Genomic DNA, 24,564 nt, shown 5'->3' with positions numbered 1-24,564 from the left:
TTAACGACGTCATCCTTAAAATAGCTGCAGAAACAGAGAGCCTAGCGAACAGGTCAACTGCAGGGGTGCCCCTCAAGGCAAGCTTTAGCTGAATTTCATTTTAATTGTAGCTGCAGAAAAAGCACCTGTTCATTTCTGAAAACATTGTCGAGGACAGGATCAAAACAAGAAGGCCGCTGTTGCATGGATATGACCTTTATAAATACAAAAACACATTCTAAGGGAGGTCCAAATACTGACTACACCAACCGTCTTCAAGCTCATGTCTTCGCCGTCACAGTGAATGCAGCACTTTCAAGGAGCGAAAGCACAATTCTGTTCTTTCAACAAGTCTCAAAGCCTCCTAAGAGACCGTCAAAAATTGCCAAGGCTGACTATATTTCAAGTCATCCCAGCGGGGTATTGGGTAAAGTTTTCAACCAGCAAAGATCACGTCTCGGATAAACCTCATAGACTACGATATTGCCTCTGCGAAAGAATGCCGGCAAAAGGAGCAGCGTCTTCCGTGCTTTTATCTGGACATGGAACGACAGGGTGGTATCAAGCTTTAAACTGCCATGTAATAAGCTTTTGGGCACTGACGGCTGCATGGTGTGTCTACGAAACAGGTGAGGTATGTGCACAAAAAGGTTTTATCATTGTTATCTCTTCACTCAAAGAACAAAAAATGCGCTGCTTTCTAATTTTGGGGGGAGAGAATTGTGGATCCTGGTAGCAAAGGGGCGGAGTTATAAAGCTCAATGTCCAAGAATATGTTTGAGTTCGGGATCGATTCCACGAGCTCCCTACGAGGTTGGGTAGGATAATGAAGAGTGCAAGGACACTGCAAACATATTCTGAGAGAGGTCCAATGCAAGCTATGCTGCCTTTTTCTCGACCCAGGCGTTCTCTCTAGGTTCTTTCCAACAAATCAGAAGCATCACACAAATGAAACATAAGCAGATCTCCCTCTATCAAAACAGTTGTGAGTCTCCTAACCCATAGAACCCAATGCTCCTTGCAGGTCAGTTGAAGGGTTACCTCTTTCATCAGCCAAACCATTTCCAACACAATATGGTGAACTGTATCTCCATCATGTTAATGAGAGGGGTTGAAAAGCACCAAATTACTACTTCCAACATCCAAAAGGTTGTGGCGAGGTGGCCGAGTGGTTAGGTGATGGACTGCTATTATGTTGTGTTGTGCACACGTGGGTTTGAATACCATCCTCGTCGTTTGATGTCTTTAGTTTTTTCAGAGAGCCAAGTGCGCCTGGCAAAGCCGTTCAATGTACCCTACCTGCCAAATTTAGCGACATCATCCTTAATATAGCTGCAGAAACAGAGAGAAAATGTAGTGAACACGTCAACCGCACAGGTGCCCCTCAAGGCGAGCTTTAGCTGAATGTGTCGAGAGAGCAAAGTGAGCCTGGCAAAGCCATTCAAAGAACCTTGCTGCCAACTTTAACAACATCATCCTTAAAATAGCTGCCGAAACACACCACTGCCCAGCTTCGGGAAAACAGGTTTGGTCGAGTGACGAGGTGGCCGAGTGGTTAAGGCGATGGACTGCTAATCCATTGTGCTCTGCATGCGTGGGTTCGAATCCCATCCTTGTCGTTTGATGTCTTTAGCGTTTTCAGAGAGCGAAGTGTGCCTGGCAAAGCCATTCAATGTACCCGGCCTGCCATGTTTAGCAAAGTCATCCTTAATATAGCGGCAGAAACACACCACAGCCCAGCTTCGGGCAACACATGCAGGCGAGTGACGAGGTGGCCGAGTGGTTAAGGCGATGGACTGCTAATCCATTGTGCTCTGCACGCGTGGGTTCGAATCCCATCCTCGTCGTTTGATGTGTTTAGTGTTTCGAGAGAGACAAGTGCGCCTGGCAAAGCCGTTCAATGTACCCTACCTGCCAAATTTAGCGACATCATCCTTAATATAGCTGCAGAAACAGAGAGAAAATGTGGTGAACACGTCAACCGCACAGGTGCCCCTCAAGGCGAGCTTTAGCTGAATGTGTCGAGAGAGCAAAGTGCGCCTGGCAAAGCCATTCAAAGAACCTTGCTGCCAACTTTAACAGCATCATCCTTAAAATAGCTGCCGAAACACACCACTGCCCAGCTTCGGGAAAACAGGCTTGGTCGAGTGACGAGGTGGCCGAGTGGTTAAGGCGATGGACTGCTAATCCATTGTGCTCTGCATGCGTGGGTTCGAATCCCATCCTCGTCGTTTGATGTCTTTAGTGTTTTCAGAGAGCCAAGTGCGCCTGGCAAAGCCGTTCAATGTACCCTACCTGCCAAATTTAGCGACATCATCCTTAATATAGCTGCAGAAACAGAGAGAAAATGTAGTGAACACGTCAACCGCACAGGTGCCCCTCAAGGCGAGCTTTAGCTGAATGTGTCGAGAGAGCAAAGTGCGCCTGGCAAAGCCATTCAAAGAACCTTGCTGCCAACTTTAACAACATCATCCTTAAAATAGCTGCCGAAACACACCACTGCCCAGCTTCGGGAAAACAGGTTTGGTCGAGTGACGAGGTGGCCGAGTGGTTAAGGCGATGGACTGCTAATCCATTGTGCTCTGCATGCGTGGGTTCGAATCCTCGTTGTTTGATGTCTTTAGTGTTTTCAGAGAGCCAAGTGTGCCTGGCAAAGCCGTTCAATGTACCCGGCCTGCCATATTTAGCAAAGTCATCCTTAATATAGCGGCAGAAACACACCAGAGCCCAGCTTCGGGCAACACATGCAGGCGAGTGACGAGGTGGCCGAGTGGTTAAGGCGATGGACTGCTAATCCATTGTGCTCTGCACGCGTGGGTTCGAATCCCATCCTCGTCGTTTGATGTGTTTAGTGTTTCGAGAGAGACAAGTGCGCCTGGCAAAGCCGTTCAATGTACCCTACCTGCCAAATTTAGCGACATCATCCTTAATATAGCTGCAGAAACAGAGAGAAAATGTGGTGAACACGTCAACCGCACAGGTGCCCCTCAAGGCGAGCTTTAGCTGAATGTGTCGAGAGAGCAAAGTGCGCCTGGCAAAGCCATTCAAAGAACCTTGCTGCCAACTTTAACAACATCATCCTTAAAATAGCTGCCGAAACACACCACTGCCCAGCTTCGGGAAAACAGGCTTGGTCGAGTGACGAGGTGGCCGAGTGGTTAAGGCGATGGACTGCTAATCCATTGTGCTCTGCATGCGTGGGTTCGAATCCCATCCTCGTGGTTTGATGTCTTTAGTGTTTTCAGAGAGCCAAGTGTGCCTGGCAAAGCCGTTCAATGTACCCGGCCTGCCATGTTTAGCAAAGTCATCCTTAATATAGCGGCAGAAACACACCACAGCCCAGCTTCGGGCAACACATGCAGGCGAGTGACGAGGTGGCCGAGTGGTTAAGGCGATGGACTGCTAATCCATTGTGCTCTGCACGCGTGGGTTCGAATCCCATCCTTGTCGTTTGATGTGTTTAGTGTTTTGAGAGAGACAAGTGCGCCTGGCAAAGGACCTTGCTGCCAACTTTAACGACGTCATCCTTAAAATAGCTGCAGAAACAGAGAGCCTAGCGAACAGGTCAACTGCAGGGGTGCCCCTCAAGGCAAGCTTTAGCTGAATTTCATTTTAATTGTAGCTGCAGAAAAAGCACCTGTTCATTTCTGAAAACATTGTCGAGGACAGGATCAAAACAAGAAGGCCCCTGTTGCATGGATATGACCTTTATAAATACAAAAACACATTCTAAGGGAGGTCCAAATACTGACTACACCAACCGTCTTCAAGCTCATGTCTTCGCCGTCACAGTGAATGCAGCACTTTCAAGGAGCGAAAGCACAATTCTGTTCTTTCAACAAGTCTCAAAGCCTCCTAAGAGACCGTCAAAAATTGCCAAGGCTGACTATATTTCAAGTCATCCCAGCGGGGTATTGGGTAAAGTTTTCAACCAGCAAAGATCACGTCTCGGATAAACCTCATAGACTACGATATTGCCTCTGCGAAAGAATGCCGGCAAAAGGAGCAGCGTCTTCCGTGCTTTTATCTGGACATGGAACGACAGGGTGGTATCAAGCTTTAAACTGCCATGTAATAAGCTTTTGGGCACTGACGGCTGCATGGTGTGTCTACGAAACAGGTGAGGTATGTGCACAAAAAGGTTTTATCATTGTTATCTCTTCACTCAAAGAACAAAAAATGCGCTGCTTTCTAATTTTGGGGGGAGAGAATTGTGGATCCTGGTAGCAAAGGGGCGGAGTTATAAAGCTCAATGTCCAAGAATATGTTTGAGTTCGGGATCGATTCCACGAGCTCCCTACGAGGTTGGGTAGGATAATGAAGAGTGCAAGGACACTGCAAACATATTCTGAGAGAGGTCCAATGCAAGCTATGCTGCCTTTTTCTCGACCCAGGCGTTCTCTCTAGGTTCTTTCCAACAAATCAGAAGCATCACACAAATGAAACATAAGCAGATCTCCCTCTATCAAAACAGTTGTGAGTCTCCTAACCCATAGAACCCAATGCTCCTTGCAGGTCAGTTGAAGGGTTACCTCTTTCATCAGCCAAACCATTTCCAACACAATATGGTGAACTGTATCTCCATCATGTTAATGAGAGGGGTTGAAAAGCACCAAATTACTACTTCCAACATCCAAAAGGTTGTGGCGAGGTGGCCGAGTGGTTAGGTGATGGACTGCTATTATGTTGTGTTGTGCACACGTGGGTTTGAATACCATCCTCGTCGTTTGATGTCTTTAGTGTTTTCAGAGAGCCAAGTGCGCCTGGCAAAGCCGTTCAATGTACCCTACCTGCCAAATTTAGCGACATCATCCTTAATATAGCTGCAGAAACAGAGAGAAAATGTAGTGAACACGTCAACCGCACAGGTGCCCCTCAAGGCGAGCTTTAGCTGAATGTGTCGAGAGAGCAAAGTGAGCCTGGCAAAGCCATTCAAAGAACCTTGCTGCCAACTTTAACAACATCATCCTTAAAATAGCTGCCGAAACACACCACTGCCCAGCTTCGGGAAAACAGGTCTGGTCGAGTGACGAGGTGGCCGAGTGGTTAAGGCGATGGACTGCTAATCCATTGTGCTCTGCACGCGTGGGTTCGAATCCCATCCTCGTCGTTTGATGTCTTTAGCGTTTTCAGAGAGCCAAGTGTGCCTGGCAAAGCCGTTCAATGTACCCGGCCTGCCATGTTTAGCAAAGTCATCCTTAATATAGCGGCAGAAACACACCACAGCCCAGCTTCGGGCAACACATGCAGGAGAGTGACGAGGTGGCCGAGTGGTTAAGGCGATGGACTGCTAATCCATTGTGCTCTGCACGCGTGGGTTCGAATCCCATCCTCGTCGTTTGATGTCTTTAGCGTTTTCAGAGAGCGAAGTGTGCCTGGCAAATCCGTTCAATGTACCCGGCCTGCCATGTTTAGCAAAGTCATCCTTAATATAGCGGCAGAAACACACCACAGCCCAGCTTCGGGCAACACATGCAGGCGAGTGACGAGGTGGCCGAGTGGTTAAGGCGATGGACTGCTAATCCATTGTGCTCTGCACGCGTGGGTTCGAATCCCATCCTCGTCGTTTGATGTGTTTAGTGTTTCGAGAGAGACAAGTGCGCCTGGCAAAGCCGTTCAATGTACCCTACCTGCCAACTTTAGCGACATCATCCTTAATATAGCTGCAGAAACAGAGAGAAAATGTGGTGAACACGTCAACCGCACAGGTGCCCCTCAAGGCGAGCTTTAGCTGAATGTGTCGAGAGAGCAAAGTGCGCCTGGCAAAGCCATTCAAAGAACCTTGCTGCCAACTTTAACAGCATCATCCTTAAAATAGCTGCCGAAACACACCACTGCCCAGCTTCGGGAAAACAGGCTTGGTCGAGTGACGAGGTGGCCGAGTGGTTAAGGCGATGGACTGCTAATCCATTGTGCTCTGCATGCGTGGGTTCGAATCCCATCCTCGTCGTTTGATGTCTTTAGTGTTTTCAGAGAGCCAAGTGCGCCTGGCAAAGCCGTTCAATGTACCCTACCTGCCAAATTTAGCGACATCATCCTTAATATAGCTGCAGAAACAGAGAGAAAATGTAGTGAACACGTCAACCGCACAGGTGCCCCTCAAGGCGAGCTTTAGCTGAATGTGTCGAGAGAGCAAAGTGCGCCTGGCAAAGCCATTCAAAGAACCTTGCTGCCAACTTTAACAACATCATCCTTAAAATAGCTGCCGAAACACACCACTGCCCAGCTTCGGGAAAACAGGTTTGGTCGAGTGACGAGGTGGCCGAGTGGTTAAGGCGATGGACTGCTAATCCATTGTGCTCTGCATGCGTGGGTTCGAATCCTCGTTGTTTGATGTCTTTAGTGTTTTCAGAGAGCCAAGTGTGCCTGGCAAAGCCGTTCAATGTACCCGGCCTGCCATGTTTAGCAAAGTCATCCTTAATATAGCGGCAGAAACACACCACAGCCCAGCTTCGGGCAACACATGCAGGCGAGTGACGAGGTGGCCGAGTGGTTAAGGCGATGGACTGCTAATCCATTGTGCTCTGCACGCGTGGGTTCGAATCCCATCCTCGTCGTTTGATGTGTTTAGTGTTTCGAGAGAGACAAGTGCGCCTGGCAAAGCCGTTCAATGTACCCTACCTGCCAAATTTAGCGACATCATCCTTAATATAGCTGCAGAAACAGAGAGAAAATGTGGTGAACACGTCAACCGCACAGGTGCCCCTCAAGGCGAGCTTTAGCTGAATGTGTCGAGAGAGCAAAGTGCGCCTGGCAAAGCCATTCAAAGAACCTTGCTGCCAACTTTAACAGCATCATCCTTAAAATAGCTGCCGAAACACACCACTGCCCAGCTTCGGGAAAACAGGCTTGGTCGAGTGACGAGGTGGCCGAGTGGTTAAGGCGATGGACTGCTAATCCATTGTGCTCTGCATGCGTGGGTTCGAATCCCATCCTCGTCGTTTGATGTCTTTAGTGTTTTCAGAGAGCCAAGTGTGCCTGGCAAAGCCGTTCAATGTACCCGGCCTGCCATGTTTAGCAAAGTCATCCTTAATATAGCGGCAGAAACACACCACAGCCCAGCTTCGGGCAACACATGCAGGCGAGTGACGAGGTGGCCGAGTGGTTAAGGCGATGGACTGCTAATCCATTGTGCTCTGCACGCGTGGGTTCGAATCCCATCCTTGTCGTTTGATGTGTTTAGTGTTTTGAGAGAGACAAGTGCGCCTGGCAAAGGACCTTGCTGCCAACTTTAACGACGTCATCCTTAAAATAGCTGCAGAAACAGAGAGCCTAGCGAACAGGTCAACTGCAGGGGTGCCCCTCAAGGCAAGCTTTAGCTGAATTTCATTTTAATTGTAGCTGCAGAAAAAGCACCTGTTCATTTCTGAAAACATTGTCGAGGACAGGATCAAAACAAGAAGGCCCCTGTTGCATGGATATGACCTTTATAAATACAAAAACACATTCTAAGGGAGGTCCAAATACTGACTACACCAACCGTCTTCAAGCTCATGTCTTCGCCGTCACAGTGAATGCAGCACTTTCAAGGAGCGAAAGCACAATTCTGTTCTTTCAACAAGTCTCAAAGCCTCCTAAGAGACCGTCAAAAATTGCCAAGACTGACTATATTTCAAGTCATCCCAGCGGGGTATTGGGTAAAGTTTTCAACCAGCAAAGATCACGTCTCGGATAAACCTCATAGACTACGATATTGCCTCTGCGAAAGAATGCCGGCAAAAGGAGCAGCGTCTTCCGTGCTTTTATCTGGACATGGAACGACAGGGTGGTATCAAGCTTTAAACTGCCATGTAATAAGCTTTTGGGCACTGACGGCTGCATGGTGTGTCTACGAAACAGGTGAGGTATGTGCACAAAAAGGTTTTATCATTGTTATCTCTTCACTCAAAGAACAAAAAATGCGCTGCTTTCTAATTTTGGGGGGAGAGAATTGTGGATCCTGGTAACAAAGGGGCGGAGTTATAAAGCTCAATGTCCAAGAATATGTTTGAGTTCGGGATCGATTCCACGAGCTCCCTACGAGGTTGGGTAGGATAATGAAGAGTGCAAGGACACTGCAAACATATTCTGAGAGAGGTCCAATGCAAGCTATGCTGCCTTTTTCTCGACCCAGGCGTTCTCTCTAGGTTCTTTCCAACAAATCAGAAGCAGCACACAAATGAAACATAAGCAGATCTCCCTCTATCAAAACAGTTGTGAGTCTCCTAACCCATAGAACCCAATGCTCCTTGCAGGTCAGTCGAAGGGTTACCTCTTTCATCAGCCAAACCATTTCCAACACAATATGGTGAACTGTATCTCCATCATGTTAATGAGAGGGGTTGAAAAGCACCAAATTACTACTTCCAACATCCAAAAGGTTGTGGCGAGGTGGCCGAGTGGTTAGGTGATGGACTGCTATTATGTTGTGTTGTGCACACGTGGGTTTGAATACCATCCTCGTCGTTTGATGTCTTTAGTGTTTTCAGAGAGCCAAGTGCGCCTGGCAAAGCCGTTCAATGTACCCTACCTGCCAAATTTAGCGACATCATCCTTAATATAGCTGCAGAAACAGAGAGAAAATGTAGTGAACACGTCAACCGCACAGGTGCCCCTCAAGGCGAGCTTTAGCTGAATGTGTCGAGAGAGCAAAGTGCGCCTGGCAAAGCCATTCAAAGAACCTTGCTGCCAACTTTAACGACGTCATCCTTAAAATAGCTGCAGAAACAGAGAGCCTAGCGAACAGGTCAACTGCAGGGGTGCCCCTCAAGGCAAGCTTTAGCTGAATTTCATTTTAATTGTAGCTGCAGAAAAAGCACCTGTTCATTTCTGAAAACATTGTCGAGGACAGGATCAAAACAAGAAGGCCCCTGTTGCATGGATATGATCTTTATAAAAACAAAAATACATTCTAAGGGAGGTCCAAATACTGACTACACCAACCGTCTTCAAGCTCATGTCTTTGCCGTCACAGTGAATGCAGCACTTTCAAGGAGCGAAAGCACAATTCTGTTCTTTCAACAAGTCTCAAAGCCTCCTAAGAGAAACAGGTGAGGTATGTGCACAAAAAGGTTTTATCATTGTTATCTCTTCACTCAAAGAACAAAAAATGCGCTGCTTTCTAATTTTGGGGGGAGAGAATTGTGGATCCTGGTAGCAAAGGGGCGGAGTTATAAAGCTCAATGTCCAAGAATATGTTTGAGTTCGGGATCGATTCCACGAGCTCCCTACGAGGTTGGGTAGGATAATGAAGAGTGCAAGGACACTGCAAACATCCTCGTCGTTTGATGTCTTTAGCGTTTTCAGAGAGCCAAGTGTGCCTGGCAAAGCCATGCAATGTACCCGGCCTGCCATGTTTAGCAAAGTCATCCTTAATATAGCGGCAGAAACACACCACAGCCCAGCTTCGGGCAACACATGCAGGAGAGTGACGAGGTGGCCGAGTGGTTAAGGCGATGGACTGCTAATCCATTGTGCTCTGCACGCGTGGGTTCGAATCCCATCCTTGTCGTTTGATGTGTTTAGTGTTTTGAGAGAGACAAGTGCGCCTGGCAAAGGACCTTGCTGCCAACTTTAACGACGTCATCCTTAAAATAGCTGCAGAAACAGAGAGCCTAGCGAACAGGTCAACTGCAGGGGTGCCCCTCAAGGCAAGCTTTAGCTGAATTTCATTTTAATTGTACACTCTAAAAAATGATGGGTTAAAAATAACCCAACTTGGTTTGTTGTATAACCCAACTGCTGGATCAATATTGCACCAGCCCAGCAGTAGTTAATTTGACCCAGCAAGATGGGTCGGTCATTTTTAACCCAACAGATGAGTTGTTCATTTCTACTCAAATGCTGGGTCAAATTAAATAAAATTCTGGGTTGATTTAACTACAAATTTGTTATATAGCGTACCCAAATGCTGGGTCAAATTAATTACAATTCTGGGTTGATTCAACTACATATTTGTTATATAGTGTACCCAAATGCTGGGTCAAATTAACCCATATGCCAGACTAATTCTAGCACATTACAGTACAATTAAAAAAAAAAAAGGCAATAGACTACTCATAACTATAAAACTGTTACACTACAAACCTAGAACAGAATACATGCTAGATGTATGCATAGATTATGCAATAAACACTTAAACAATACAAAAACAAAACAACAATGGAATCTTTGAAAAATTATTGTATTACTTTAATATCAACAATATTAGTGGAACTGCAGTTAATATCACTGAAGTAGGAAAACATTCAATTATGAATGAACTGGCTGAACATTTAACAGGCCAACAGTCAACGGGAGCCATTAGCTCTACTTGCAAGCAAGTATTCTGGTATCTTCCCAAAGAAACTATTAAAGGGATAGTTCACTTTGAATTTAATTTTTGATATGTTTTATCTTACCTCAAGGGCATCCAAGATGTAGGTGTCTTTGTTTCCACAGTATTTTCAATTTTGATATCTTTCGGTCAAACCATTGTTGTCAATCAGTCATATAATGGAGGTTTAGGGGGTCCTCCCCCGGTTAATGTCAAAGAGCATGCACAGAGAAGTCCAAATTAAACATGATTGAATGACTCGTAAATGTAAGTACACAGTGATGGCCTAAGACACAAAACGAGCGGTTTGTGTGAGAAAACGAACAGTATTTATATCGTTTTTACCTCGTGTAACTCAGCCATTGGCAACTGATCTGACGGCAGGGGCGCTTCAGTCTGTGCATGCGCCAGAAGTGATCGCTTGCGCGTATACGTCACTCATTGTTTACAGAGAGATTTCGGGAGTTTAACCTTTCACTAAACATTTAGATATATCGAAATCTTCTTCCATGGCGATTTCCTGTATATATAAATATGTTTAGATCTTCACAGTGAAAGGTAAAACTTCCAAAACTCTGTGTAAACAATGAGTGACGTACAGACGCAAGTGATCACTTCCGGCGCATACACAGACTGAAACGCCTCTGCCGTCAGATCAGTTACACGAGGTAAAAAACTATATAAATACTGTTCGTTTTTTCACACAAACCACTCGTTTATTGTCTTAGGCCATCGATGTGTACTTACATTTACGAGTCATTACACTGTTAGACCTTACCAGGTTTATTACAGTAAAATACTGGCAACAGGCCAAATTCTGACACTATCATACCATTTTCCATTAAAACAGTAATATACCGTAGAAAACACAACTAGCCTACAGGAATATACTGTGAATTAACAGCTCTCAAAGTCAACACTCAGAGACTGTGTTCCTAATCACACCCTATACCCTCATTCACTATTCCCTACATTAGTTCACTAATATAGTCCACTTGAATGAAAAGAAGTGAGTGAATTGAGACACTGATGAACACCTGATAAGCAGAATCACTGAAGGACAGAGAAACAAGAACTGAGAAAGAGAAACACAAGATCTACAACTGACTTCTAGCAACACTGAGTGTGAAAACAGTTTACAAACCAGTTTAACATTATTTATTTCATACATGTACAAAAGTTCTTGTTGAGAATTAACAGAGATTTAATTAATAATAAAGTTTTTTGTCACCATAATGGAGATTAGTATTTGCTTTAGTAGGTCTCTTATCTCTGGACTTGTGACATTTATCTCTTTCTGACTGCTGTAACAGTGAGTTTTAAAACACATTTGTTGTAGCAAGAAAAAGTCAAGAGGAAATTGATCTGGTGTTATTGGCTTTTGTGATGATGTCATGATCATTCTGGATATGTCTGATTTTCAGATCTTTCTGGTTTATACTCTTAGAATAAATGGGTACTTAATATGAAACTTACATTAAGTTATGGTAATAAAATAAATCTGAGAATCTACAACATGAAATCAATATGTTGGTTAAATTATGTCTTCTTAATACTATTGTAATCACATAAAACATTTAAATAATATCCTGCTCAAGTCAGACACACACAGACATCAACAATTATAATATTCATCTCAACAACGGTAACATTCAAAAGTTTCATGCAGCAGTGCATGCTGGGTTCCAGGATTGTATAAAACTCCCAGCTTGCACTGCTGCATGAATAAAAAAGAAATTGCCACCATTACTGAGATGAATGTGCTAAATTTTGATATATTGGTGTTTCAACAGCGCTGTAACGCTGTTTTTGGTTTATGTATGATATGTTAAAAACAAATAGTCGTAATTAATTGCTGTGGTTTTACGGTGGTGGTAATGTAACACTTTTGGTTGAGATTCAGATTGAAACTCTGAACGAGTGAAAATGAATTATTTAGTAAATGAACAGACCATATGATGATTGCCATATTTTGACAAATCAAATCATTACTAAACTGTATGTCTGCACAAGTGTGACTTGCTTAAACACAGCGTCTAAAGAAAATCTCGTGTTACAGCGTCAGCAGACCAACTAAAGCAAACACTGATCTCTATGATGGTAACTTCAAGCCAAACATTTTTAATTAAACATCTCAACAAAATCTTCTATAGATGTATGACAGAAATAAAGCCATACATGTTAATAATAAGTGTAATAATGTGTAATGGCTGAAGTCAGTTGTAGTTCTTGTGTTTCTCTATTTTCTGTTCTTGTTGTTCCTCTTTCCTTCAGTGATTCTGCTTGTTAACAGCAGTGCTGCGTCCCAATTCGCTTACTTATACTACGTCCTAAAAGTATGTACTCTTTTTGTGAGGAAAAAGTACATACTTTTGAGTGTGTAGCAAAAGAGTAGGCAAGCTTTGGGACATACTATCACGTCATCTTTAACGGACAGCTCTGTCGCGTGCTGCGTTGCATCCTGTCACCGTACTGCCCTGTCAATCATCTTGTCACAGTTAAAATCCTCCATTCTATCTAATTTTATTTCCTACCGTTTCGGAGAGGGCGTTCATCTGCCAGTTGCGGGTCTTTCATGCTCTCCTCGTGTGTTTGCAATTTGAATATAATGATGCATTTAAAACATAATGGCTAAACGTGTCTTTACAAAAGTTCACAATGCTGCTGCAAATGCAATGTGTACAACATTGAATAAATTCATTTTCGTCAGGTTAGATACTGATAATGAATCACTCAAAGCTCTTTATCTAAACCTCTCTACACAACCGCGGGGACTCGCGCGTCCTCCGTTTCGACTACATGTCTGTAGTTTTTTTTTAACACTTTTTACTCGTGTTTGTAGTTCTAACCGAATCCTCGTCCAACGCGCAATGGTTTGTGGGCAATATCAGCCGTTAGAGTGTGCATCGATCTACACTTCGGATTCTGACCGGAAAAAGTAGACCATCCGGGTTTTTTTGAAACACTCATTTCAACATACTACGATTTGGGACGTACTAATTCTATTTTCGAATACTATTTAGGACGGATAGTATGCGAATTGGGACGCAGGGCAGGTGTTCATGCTCAACAATCACTTACATATTCCCTTAATTATCTCACTGCAACACTGCATCAATGTTAATTTTTACTCTTTGTAGTGTGGATTTTCCTGTGGGGTTGAAAGGGTTAACAGTGTAAGATAAAAATACACTCCCACAAAATGTATTTTAACAGTAATAAACTGTAAGTTATAAAACAGGTTTATACTGGCAACACTGTTGCCAGTAGTTTACTGTAAAATCTTGTTTTTTGGGTCACCATTGTGCTGAAGAGTAGAGCCTGTGCTTCAGTCCAGGAGAAGATCTACAAACATTGATGATATGCTGCATGTTGCTTTGTTTAAAAGGCACTGTCTGTGTTAGTTGCAGAATCCGGTGTAAATGTCTTTATTTACAAAAGTTAATTTTTGTTGTTTCTAATTAAATAAGTTTACAATAATACCTTGCTCACATTATTAATGCATTATAAATTTAGTTGATTCTTTTAAGTTGGTTTCTGCAAATGAAATTAGTTAACTCGAGTTTTAGTCCATTTTTACAGTAAATAACTGGCAACACTGTTGCCAGTTATTTACTGTGAAAATGCACTAAAGCTAATAAGTTTTATTTTTTTTTTAGTTAACTCGAGTTTTAGTGCATTTCTACAGTAAACAACTGGCAACAGTGTTGCCAGTATTTTACTGTAAAAAAAACCTGGTAAGGTCTAACAGTGTAAATCATGTTTAATTTTGACTTCTCTGTGCATGCTCTTTGGGGTGAACCGAGGGAGGACCCCCTAAACCTCCAGTGTATGACTGATAGACAACAACGGTTTAACCGAAAAAACAAAACAAAATTGAAAATACGGTGGAAACAAAGACACCTACATCTACATGCCCTTGAGGTAAGCTAAAACATCTCGAAAATTAATTTCAAAGTAAACTATTCCTTTTAATATTTAGAAATAATAACTGTGTGTGCCTCTAATGTTGATCTTACAAGTCCTCTAATTTTTTGAAGAACTTCAGCCCAGGGCCAGCTCTTGGGATCAACTGTTGATGGTTGCCTCTTCTAAAAGAAGAAAACTCTCCTCATCAGTCCCCTCCTCTAAAAGACAAAAAAATACAAAACACAAAGAAATCTGTTTTTACAACTGAGGAGTACAAAACTAAAATATATAGGTAATTAAATGGAAGATAAACATGCATATTCCATCATTTGTTATTACAAAATAGAATAAATCACTGAAAGTCTACAAAAGACATGTGCCCTATTCATCTATTGGAGTCACTTTGACACATTACATGGAAGCTATTGAAAAAAAAAAGAGAAAATTATATTTCATAAGAATTAATGTCTGAAAAGGGCTTGAGTAGCAATGCAGACTTGATATGCTGTGGATGTGAAAACAAATATTTCTTACCTTGAAATCTTTCAACAAGGTCTGTCAGCTGCCACTCTGTTGTGTCAATGACAAAGCTGACCATTGATCTGAAACAAACACAAAATGAGGTTAAGGAAATATACAATTACTATTGTATTAACTATTCAGATGTCACCATGCAAATGCAATGCAGACTAGCAGCAGAATGTAATCCAATGTGAAGATAACAGCCAAAATAGAGAGACCCTCTCTCCCTATAGCCTACAATTCAAATTACATGTATTTTACATTCAGACATTTTATGTTACTTCAATGTTTTTACATACTTTAATAAGTCTAACACTGTGTTATCTATCGCGGGTCACCATATTACTTAAATAAATGCACATGCATGCATTTAGTCTGGCATATCAGGTTATCTCACTGTTTTTACATACTTTAATAAGTCTTACACTGTGTTATACCTTCGCATTTCACATTAAAAGATTTGAGGGCAAAAAGCGCGCTCATTTATATCCGGTTAACTTAAAATAATGTAAGTTAGCCTGCTAGCCAGGCCGCCATTTTATATAAGAAATGTTTTCTTATCTATCGCGGGTTACCATATTACTTAAATAAATGCACATACATGCATTTAGTCTGGCATATCAGGTTATCTCACTGTTTATACATACTTTAATCAGTCTAACACTGTGTTCACATTAAATGCTCCAGGGGAAAAATTAGCGCGATCAAAATAGCCAGTGCTTCAATGATAATGGCTAAAGCTAGCCAAACAAGCCAGACAAACCAACCAACTAGCCTCGACAATATAAAGATATTACTTTAGAAAGGTAACGTTAAAGTAGACTCACTGTATTCCGGACACTAGACCGTTTACCGCAATTTCTATAAATAAACACTTCACGGCCATTGCATCAATACGTGTCATCTTTGCCTCACCCTCTTCCGACCAACCCAGCTTATAACTTAGTTGTTAAAATATATGTCTTATATATTAGAAATGACATGTAGAGTACTCTACCTTAGTTTATTTCCCTCGCTCGATGAAAAGTGAAGTTCTCTTTGAAGATCGCTCGGTGTGTGGTGGATCCGGGTATGGTGGACTCTTCTTGTGATGATGTGATGACGTTCGAAGCACAAACAACCCACGTGCTGGGTCAACGGTGTATGTTGGGTAGATGGGTTATTTTTTCCAACTCATGTGTTGAGTCAAAATCCATATAAATAACCCATAATGGGTCAAACATTTCATAACCCAGCGGTTGGGTTGATTAAATAACCCAGCATTTTTTAGAGTGTAGCTGCAGAAAAAGCACCTGTTCATTTCTGAAAACATTGTCGAGGACAGGATCAAAACAAGAAGGCCCCTGTTGCATGGATATGACCTTTATAAATACAAAAACACATTCTAAGGGAGGTCCAAATACTGACTACACCAACCGTCTTCAAGCTCATGTCTTCGCCGTCACAGTGAATGCAGCACTTTCAAGGAGCGAAAGCACAATTCTGTTCTTTCAACAAGTCTTAAAGCCTCCTAAGAGACCGTCAAAAATTGCCAAGGCTGACTATATTTCAAGTCATCCCAGCGGGGTATTGGGTAAAGTTTTCAACCAGCAAAGATCACGTCTCGGATAAACCTCATAGACTACGATATTGCCTCTGCGAAAGAATGCCGGCAAAAGGAGCAGCGTCTTCCGTGCTTTTATCTGGACATGGAACGACAGGGTGGTATCAAGCTTTAAACTGCCATGTAATAAGCTTTTGGGCACTGACGGCTGCATGGTGTGTCTACGAAACAGGTGAGGTATGTGCACAAAAAGGTTTTATCATTGTTATCTCTTCACTCAAAGAACAAAAAATGCGCTGCTTTCTAATTTTGGGGGGAGAGAATTGTGGATCCTGGTAGCAAAGGGGCGGAGTTATAAAGCTCAATGTCCAAGAATATGTTTGAGTTCGGGATCGATTCCACGAGCTCCCTACGAGGTTGGGTAGGATAATGAAGAGTGCAAGGACACTGCAAACATATTCTGAGAGAGGTCCAATGCAAGCTATGCTGCCTTTTTCTCGACCCAGGCGTTCTCTCTAGGTTCTTTCCAACAAATCAGAAGCATCACACAAATGAAACATAAGCAGATCTCCCTCTATCAAAACAGTTGTGAGTCTCCTAACCCATAGAACCCAATGCTCCTTGCAGGTCAGTTGAAGGGTTACCTCTTTCATCAGCCAAACCATTTCCAACACAATATGGTGAACTGTATCTCCATCATGTTAATGAGAGGGGTTGAAAAGCACCAAATTACTACTTCCAACATCCAAAAGGTTGTGGCGAGGTGGCCGAGTGGTTAGGTGATGGACTGCTATTATGTTGTGTTGTGCACACGTGGGTTTGAATACCATCCTCGTCGTTTGATGTCTTTAGTGTTTTCAGAGAGCCAAGTGCGCCTGGCAAAGCCGTTCAATGTACCCTACCTGCCAAATTTAGCGACATCATCCTTAATATAGCTGCAGAAACAGAGAGAAAATGTAGTGAACACGTCAACCGCACAGGTGCCCCTCAAGGCGAGCTTTAGCTGAATGTGTCGAGAGAGCAAAGTGAGCCTGGCAAAGCCATTCAAAGAACCTTGCTGCCAACTTTAACAACATCATCCTTAAAATAGCTGCCGAAACACACCACTGCCCAGCTTCGGGAAAACAGGTCTGGTCGAGTGACGAGGTGGCCGAGTGGTTAAGGCGATGGACTGCTAATCCATTGTGCTCTGCACGCGTGGGTTCGAATCCCATCCTCGTCGTTTGATGTCTTTAGCGTTTTCAGAGAGCCAAGTGTGCCTGGCAAAGCCGTTCAATGTACCCGGCCTGCCATGTTTAGCAAAGTCATCCTTAATATAGCGGCAGAAACACACCACAGCCCAGCTTCGGGCAACACATGCAGGAGAGTGACGAGGTGGCCGAGTGGTTAAGGCGATGGACTGCTAATCCATTGTGCTCTGCACGCGTGGGTTCGAATCCCATCCTCGTCGTTTGATGTGTTTAGTGTTTCGAGAGAGACAAGTGCGCCTGGCAAAGCCGTTCAATGTACCCTACCTGCCAAATTTAGCGACATCATCCTTAATATAGCTGCAGAAACAGAGAGAAAATGTGGTGAACACGTCAACCGCACAGGTGCCCCTCAAGGCGAGCTTTAGCTGAATGTGTCGAGAGAGCAAAGTGCGCCTGGCAAAGCCATTCAAAGAACCTTGCTGCCAACTTTAACAGCATCATCCTTAAAATAGCTGCCGAAACACACCACTGCCCAGCTTCGGGAAAACAGGCTTGGTCGAGTGACGAGGTGGCCGAGTGGTTAAGGCGATGGACTGCTAATCCATTGTGCTCTGCATGCGTGGGTTCGAATCCCATCCTCGTCGTTTGATGTCTTTAGTGTTTTCAGAGAGCCAAGTGCGCCTGGCAAAGCCGTTCAATGTACCCTACCTGCCAAATTTAGCGACATCATCCTTAATATAGCTGCAGAAACAGAGAGAAAATGTAGTGAACACGTCAACCGCACAGGTGCCCCTCAAGGCGAGCTTTAGCTGAATGTGTCGAGAGAGCAAAGTGCGCCTGGCAAAGCCATTCAAAGAACCTTGCTGCCAACTTTAACAACATCATCCTTAAAATAGCTGCCGAAACACACCACTGCCCAGCTTCGGGAAAACAGGTTTGGTCGAGTGACGAGGTGGCCGAGTGGTTAAGGCGATGGACTGCTAATCCATTGTGCTCTGCATGCGTGGGTTCGAATCCTCGTTGTTTGATGTCTTTAGTGTTTTCAGAGAGCCAAGTGTGCCTGGCAAAGCCGTTCAATGTACCCGGCCTGCCATGTTTAGCAAAGTCATCCTTAATATAGCGGCAGAAACACACCACAGCCCAGCTTCGGGCAACACATGCAGGCGAGTGACGAGGTGGCCGAGTGGTTAAGGCGATGGACTGCTAATCCATCGTGCTCTGCACGCGTGGGTTCGAATCCCATCCTCGTCGTTTGATGTGTTTAGTGTTTCGAGAGAGACAAGTGCGCCTGGCAAAGCCGTTCAATGTACCCTACCTGCCAAATTTAGCGACATCATCCTTAATATAGCTGCAGAAACAGAGAGAAAATGTGGTGAACACGTCAACCGCACAGGTGCCCCTCAAGGCGAGCTTTAGCTGAATGTGTCGAGAGAGCAAAGTGCGCCTGGCAAAGCCATTCAAAGAACCTTGCTGCCAACTTTAACAGCATCATCCTTAAAATAGCTGCCGAAACACACCACTGCCCAGCTTCGGGAAAACAGGCTTGGTCGAGTGACGAGGTGGCCGAGTGGTTAAGGCGATGGACTGCTAATCCATTGTGCTCTGCATGCGTGGGTTCGAATCCCATCCTCGTCGTTTGATGTCTTTAGTGTTTTCAGAGAGCCAAGTGTGCCTGGCAAAGCCGTTCAATGTACCCGGCCTGCCATGTTTAGCAAAGTCATCCTTAATATAGCGGCAGAAACACACCACAGCCCAGCTTCGGGCAACACATGCAGGCGAGTGACGAGGTGGCCGAGTGGTTAAGGCGATGGACTGCTAATCCATTGTGCTCTGCACGCGTGGGTTCGAATCCCATCCTTGTCGTTTGATGTGTTTAGTGTTTTGAGAGAGACAAGTGCGCCTGGCAAAGGACCTTGCTGCCAACTTTAACGACGTCATCCTTAAAATAGCTGCAGAAACAGAGAGCCTAGCGAACAGGTCAACTGCAGGGGTGCCCCTCAAGGCAAGCTTTAGCTGAATTTCATTTTAATTGTAGCTGCAGAAAAAGCACCTGTTCATTTCTGAAAACATTGTCGAGGACAGGATCAAAACAAGAAGGCCCCTGTTGCATGGATATGACCTTTATAAATACAAAAACACATTCTAAGGGAGGTCCAAATACTGACTACACCAACCGTCTTCAAGCTCATGTCTTCGCCGTCACAGTGAATGCAGCACTTTCAAGGAGCGAAAGCACAATTCTGTTCTTTCAACAAGTCTCAAAGCCTCCTAAGAGACCGTCAAAAATTGCCAAGACTGACTATATTTCAAGTCATCCCAGCGGGGTATTGGGTAAAGTTTTCAACCAGCAAAGATCACGTCTCGGATAAACCTCATAGACTACGATATTGCCTCTGCGAAAGAATGCCGGCAAAAGGAGCAGCGTCTTCCGTGCTTTTATCTGGACATGGAACGACAGGGTGGTATCAAGCTTTAAACTGCCATGTAATAAGCTTTTGGGCACTGACGGCTGCATGGTGTGTCTACGAAACAGGTGAGGTATGTGCACAAAAAGGTTTTATCATTGTTATCTCTTCACTCAAAGAACAAAAAATGCGCTGCTTTCTAATTTTGGGGGGAGAGAATTGTGGATCCTGGTAACAAAGGGGCGGAGTTATAAAGCTCAATGTCCAAGAATATGTTTGAGTTCGGGATCGATTCCACGAGCTCCCTACGAGGTTGGGTAGGATAATGAAGAGTGCAAGGACACTGCAAACATATTCTGAGAGAGGTCCAATGCAAGCTATGCTGCCTTTTTCTCGACCCAGGCGTTCTCTCTAGGTTCTTTCCAACAAATCAGAAGCATCACACAAATGAAACATAAGCAGATCTCCCTCTATCAAAACAGTTGTGAGTCTCCTAACCCATAGAACCCAATGCTCCTTGCAGGTCAGTCGAAGGGTTACCTCTTTCATCAGCCAAACCATTTCCAACACAATATGGTGAACTGTATCTCCATCATGTTAATGAGAGGGGTTGAAAAGCACCAAATTACTACTTCCAACATCCAAAAGGTTGTGGCGAGGTGGCCGAGTGGTTAGGTGATGGACTGCTATTATGTTGTGTTGTGCACACGTGGGTTTGAATACCATCCTCGTCGTTTGATGTCTTTAGTGTTTTCAGAGAGCCAAGTGCGCCTGGCAAAGCCGTTCAATGTACCCTACCTGCCAAATTTAGCGACATCATCCTTAATATAGCTGCAGAAACAGAGAGAAAATGTAGTGAACACGTCAACCGCACAGGTGCCCCTCAAGGCGAGCTTTAGCTGAATGTGTCGAGAGAGCAAAGTGCGCCTGGCAAAGCCATTCAAAGAACCTTGCTGCCAACTTTAACAACATCATCCTTAAAATAGCTGCCGAAACACACCACTGCCTAGCTTCAGGAAAACAGGTCTGGTCGAGTGACGAGGTGGCCGAGTGGTTAAGGCGATGGACTGCTAATCCATTGTGCTCTGCACGCGTGGGTTAGAATCCCATCCTCGTCGTTTGATGTCTTTAGCTCTCTCAGAGAGCGAAGTGTGCCTGGCAAATCCGTTCAATGTACCCGGCCTGCCATGTTTAGCAAAGTCATCCTTAATATAGCGGCAGAAACACACCACAGCCCAGCGTCGGGCAACACATGCAGGAGAGTGACGAGGTGGCCGAGTGGTTAAGGCGATGGACTGCTAATCCATTGTGCTCTGCACGCGTGGGTTAGAATCCCATCCTCGTCGTTTGATGTCTTTAGCTCTCTCAGAGAGCGAAGTGTGCCTGGCAAATCCGTTCAATGTACCCGGCCTGCCATGTTTAGCAAAGTCATCCTTAATATAGCGGCAGAAACACACCACAGCCCAGCTTCGGGCAACACATGCTGGAGAGTGACGAGGTGGCCGAGTGGTTAAGGCGATGGACTGCTAATCCATTGTGCTCTGCACGCGTGGGTTCGAATCCCATCCTCGTCGTTTGATGTGTTTAGTGTTTCGAGAGAGACAAGTGCGCCTGGCAAAGCCGTTCAATGTACCCTACCTGCCAAATTTAGCGACATCATCCTTAATATAGCTGCAGAAACAGAGAGAAAATGTAGTGAACACGTCAACCGCACAGGTGCCCCTCAAGGCGAGCTTTAGCTGAATGTGTCGAGAGAGCAAAGTGCGCCTGGCAAAGCCATTCAAAGAACCTTGCTGCCAACTTTAACGACGTCATCCTTAAAATAGCTGCAGAAACAGAGAGCCTAGCGAACAGGTCAACTGCAGGGGTGCCCCTCAAGGCAAGCTTTAGCTGAATTTCATTTTAATTGTAGCTGCAGAAAAAGCACCTGTTCATTTCTGAAAACATTGTCGAGGACAGGATCAAAACAAGAAGGCCCCTGTTGCATGGATATGATCTTTATAAAAACAAAAATACATTCTAAGGGAGGTCCAAATACTGACTACACCAACCGTCTTCAAGCTCATGTCTTTGCCGTCACAGTGAATGCAGCACTTTCAAGGAGCGAAAGCACAATTCTGTTCTTTCAACAAGTCTCAAAGCCTCCTAAGAGAAACAGGTGAGGTATGTGCACAAAAAGGTTTTATCATTGTTATCTCTTCACTCAAAGAACAAAAAATGCGCTGCTTTCTAATTTTGGGGGGAGAGAATTGTGGATCCTGGTAGCAAAGGGGCGGAGTTATAAAGCTCAATGTCCAAGAATATGTTTGAGTTCGGGATCGATTCCACGAGCTCCCTACGAGGTTGGGTAGGATAATGAAGAGTGCAAGGACACTGCAAACATCCTCGTCGTTTGATGTCTTTAGCGTTTTCAGAGAGCCAAGTGTGCCTGGCAAAGCCATGCAATGTACCCGGCCTGCCATGTTTAGCAAAGTCATCCTTAATATAGCGGCAGAAACACACCACAGCCCAGCTTCGGGCAACACATGCAGGAGAGTGACGAGGTGGCCGAGTGGTTAAGGCGATGGACTGCTAATCCATTGTGCTCTGCACGCGTGGGTTCGAATCCCATCCTCGTCGTTTGATGTGTTTAGTGTTTCGAGAGAGACAAGTGCGCCTGGCAAAGGACCTTGCTGCCAACTTTAACGACGTCATCCTTAAAATAGCTGCAGAAACAGAGAGCCTAGCGAACAGGTCAACTGCAGGGGTGCCCCTCAAGGCAAGCTTTAGCTGAATTTCATTTTAATTGTAGCTGCAGAAAAAGCACCTGTTCATTTCTGAAAACATTGTCGAGGACAGGATCAAAACAAGAAGGCCCCTGTTGCATGGATATGACCTTTATAAATACAAAAACACATTCTAAGGGAGGTCCAAATACTGACTACACCAACCGTCTTCAAGCTCATGTCTTCGCCGTCACAGTGAATGCAGCACTTTCAAGGAGCGAAAGCACAATTCTGTTCTTTCAACAAGTCTCAAAGCCTCCTAAGAGACCGTCAAAAATTGCCAAGGCTGACTATATTTCAAGTCATCCCAGCGGGGTATTGGGTAAAGTTTTCAACCAGCAAAGATCACGTCTCGGATAAACCTCATAGACTACGATATTGCCTCTGCGAAAGAATGCCGGCAAAAGGAGCAGCGTCTTCCGTGCTTTTATCTGGACATGGAACGACAGGGTGGTATCAAGCTTTAAACTGCCATGTAATAAGCTTTTGGGCACTGACGGCTGCATGGTGTGTCTACGAAACAGGTGAGGTATGTGCACAAAAAGGTTTTATCATTGTTATCTCTTCACTCAAAGAACAAAAAATGCGCTGCTTTCTAATTTTGGGGGGAGAGAATTGTGGATCCTGGTAGCAAAGGGGCGGAGTTATAAAGCTCAATGTCCAAGAATATGTTTGAGTTCGGGATCGATTCCACGAGCTCCCTACGAGGTTGGGTAGGATAATGAAGAGTGCAAGGACACTGCAAACATATTCTGAGAGAGGTCCAATGCAAGCTATGCTGCCTTTTTCTCGACCCAGGCGTTCTCTCTAGGTTCTTTCCAACAAATCAGAAGCATCACACAAATGAAACATAATCAGATCTCCCTCTATCAAAACAGTTGTGAGTCTCCTAACCCATAGAACCCAATGCTCCTTGCAGGTCAGTTGAAGGGTTACCTCTTTCATCAGCCAAACCATTTCCAACACAATATGGTGAACTGTATCTCCATCATGTTAATGAGAGGGGTTGAAAAGCACCAAATTACTACTTCCAACATCCAAAAGGTTGTGGCGAGGTGGCCGAGTGGTTAGGTGATGGACTGCTATTATGTTGTGTTGTGCACACGTGGGTTTGAATACCATCCTCGTCGTTTGATGTCTTTAGTTTTTTCAGAGAGCCAAGTGCGCCTGGCAAAGCCGTTCAATGTACCCTACCTGCCAAATTTAGCGACATCATCCTTAATATAGCTGCAGAAACAGAGAGAAAATGTAGTGAACACGTCAACCGCACAGGTGCCCCTCAAGGCGAGCTTTAGCTGAATGTGTCGAGAGAGCAAAGTGAGCCTGGCAAAGCCATTCAAAGAACCTTGCTGCCAACTTTAACAACATCATCCTTAAAATAGCTGCCGAAACACACCACTGCCCAGCTTCGGGAAAACAGGTTTGGTCGAGTGACGAGGTGGCCGAGTGGTTAAGGCGATGGACTGCTAATCCATTGTGCTCTGCATGCGTGGGTTCGAATCCCATCCTTGTCGTTTGATGTCTTTAGCGTTTTCAGAGAGCCAAGTGTGCCTTGGCAGCCATACATGGCAGCCATTCATGGCCTGCCATGTTTAGCAAAGTCATCCTTAATATAGCGGCAGAAACACACCACAGCCCAGCTTCGGGCAACACATGCAGGAGAGTGACGAGGTGGCCGAGTGGTTAAGGCGATGGACTGCTAATCCATTGTGCTCTGCACGCGTGGGTTCGAATCCCATCCTCGTCGTTTGATGTGTTTAGTGTTTCGAGAGAGACAAGTGCGCCTGGCAAAGCCGTTCAATGTACCCTACCTGCCAAATTTAGCGACATCATCCTTAATATAGCTGCAGAAACAGAGAGAAAATGTAGTGAACACGTCAACCGCACAGGTGCCCCTCAAGGCGAGCTTTAGCTGAATGTGTCGAGAGAGCAAAGTGCGCCTGGCAAAGCCATTCAA

The 24,564-nt window shown here is 44.6% G+C and overlaps 1 long non-coding RNA gene and 17 other non-coding genes across 18 annotated transcripts; 11 read left to right on the top strand and 7 right to left on the bottom strand.

The window, feature by feature from the left end:
• Positions 1-339: 339 nt before the first annotated feature.
• Positions 340-480, bottom strand: LOC148980856 (U4 spliceosomal RNA). Its single transcript, XR_016168683.1, has one exon. It is a non-coding gene; the product is annotated as a U4 spliceosomal RNA (small nuclear RNA).
• Positions 481-1,744: 1,264 nt separating this feature from the next.
• trnas-gcu (transfer RNA serine (anticodon GCU)) lies at positions 1,745-1,826 on the top strand. Its single transcript has one exon. It is a non-coding gene; the product is annotated as a tRNA-Ser (tRNA).
• A 909-nt stretch (positions 1,827-2,735) lies between these two features.
• On the top strand, positions 2,736-2,817 carry trnas-gcu (transfer RNA serine (anticodon GCU)). The gene has a single exon. It is a non-coding gene; the product is annotated as a tRNA-Ser (tRNA).
• Positions 2,818-3,830: 1,013 nt separating this feature from the next.
• Positions 3,831-3,971, bottom strand: LOC148980853 (U4 spliceosomal RNA). Its single transcript, XR_016168682.1, has one exon. It is a non-coding gene; the product is annotated as a U4 spliceosomal RNA (small nuclear RNA).
• Positions 3,972-5,007: 1,036 nt separating this feature from the next.
• Positions 5,008-5,089, top strand: trnas-gcu (transfer RNA serine (anticodon GCU)). The gene has a single exon. It is a non-coding gene; the product is annotated as a tRNA-Ser (tRNA).
• A 146-nt stretch (positions 5,090-5,235) lies between these two features.
• On the top strand, positions 5,236-5,317 carry trnas-gcu (transfer RNA serine (anticodon GCU)). Its single transcript has one exon. It is a non-coding gene; the product is annotated as a tRNA-Ser (tRNA).
• Positions 5,318-5,463: 146 nt separating this feature from the next.
• Positions 5,464-5,545, top strand: trnas-gcu (transfer RNA serine (anticodon GCU)). The gene has a single exon. It is a non-coding gene; the product is annotated as a tRNA-Ser (tRNA).
• A 909-nt stretch (positions 5,546-6,454) lies between these two features.
• trnas-gcu (transfer RNA serine (anticodon GCU)) lies at positions 6,455-6,536 on the top strand. Its single transcript has one exon. It is a non-coding gene; the product is annotated as a tRNA-Ser (tRNA).
• Positions 6,537-7,549: 1,013 nt separating this feature from the next.
• Positions 7,550-7,690, bottom strand: LOC148980848 (U4 spliceosomal RNA). The gene has a single exon (XR_016168715.1). It is a non-coding gene; the product is annotated as a U4 spliceosomal RNA (small nuclear RNA).
• Positions 7,691-14,219: 6,529 nt separating this feature from the next.
• On the bottom strand, positions 14,220-15,931 carry LOC120486820 (uncharacterized). Its single transcript, XR_005624291.2, has 3 exons — positions 15,702-15,931; positions 14,717-14,784; positions 14,220-14,400 (listed from the first exon to the last, which is right to left on the bottom strand). It is a non-coding gene; the product is annotated as an uncharacterized LOC120486820 (long non-coding RNA).
• Positions 15,932-16,210: 279 nt separating this feature from the next.
• Positions 16,211-16,351, bottom strand: LOC148980847 (U4 spliceosomal RNA). The gene has a single exon (XR_016168681.1). It is a non-coding gene; the product is annotated as a U4 spliceosomal RNA (small nuclear RNA).
• A 1,036-nt stretch (positions 16,352-17,387) lies between these two features.
• On the top strand, positions 17,388-17,469 carry trnas-gcu (transfer RNA serine (anticodon GCU)). The gene has a single exon. It is a non-coding gene; the product is annotated as a tRNA-Ser (tRNA).
• Positions 17,470-17,615: 146 nt separating this feature from the next.
• On the top strand, positions 17,616-17,697 carry trnas-gcu (transfer RNA serine (anticodon GCU)). Its single transcript has one exon. It is a non-coding gene; the product is annotated as a tRNA-Ser (tRNA).
• A 2,004-nt stretch (positions 17,698-19,701) lies between these two features.
• On the bottom strand, positions 19,702-19,842 carry LOC148980844 (U4 spliceosomal RNA). The gene has a single exon (XR_016168714.1). It is a non-coding gene; the product is annotated as a U4 spliceosomal RNA (small nuclear RNA).
• A 1,492-nt stretch (positions 19,843-21,334) lies between these two features.
• trnas-gcu (transfer RNA serine (anticodon GCU)) lies at positions 21,335-21,416 on the top strand. Its single transcript has one exon. It is a non-coding gene; the product is annotated as a tRNA-Ser (tRNA).
• Positions 21,417-22,379: 963 nt separating this feature from the next.
• On the top strand, positions 22,380-22,461 carry trnas-gcu (transfer RNA serine (anticodon GCU)). Its single transcript has one exon. It is a non-coding gene; the product is annotated as a tRNA-Ser (tRNA).
• Positions 22,462-22,862: 401 nt separating this feature from the next.
• On the bottom strand, positions 22,863-23,003 carry LOC148980841 (U4 spliceosomal RNA). Its single transcript, XR_016168680.1, has one exon. It is a non-coding gene; the product is annotated as a U4 spliceosomal RNA (small nuclear RNA).
• Positions 23,004-24,272: 1,269 nt separating this feature from the next.
• Positions 24,273-24,354, top strand: trnas-gcu (transfer RNA serine (anticodon GCU)). The gene has a single exon. It is a non-coding gene; the product is annotated as a tRNA-Ser (tRNA).
• Positions 24,355-24,564: the final 210 nt, after the last annotated feature.

This window comes from Pimephales promelas, chromosome 5, assembly GCF_988280905.1.
Source record: "Pimephales promelas chromosome 5, fPimPro1.hap1.1, whole genome shotgun sequence".
Lineage (NCBI taxonomy): Eukaryota > Metazoa > Chordata > Actinopteri > Cypriniformes > Leuciscidae > Pimephales > Pimephales promelas.
This window is presented reverse-complemented; position numbering and strand designations above follow the sequence as displayed.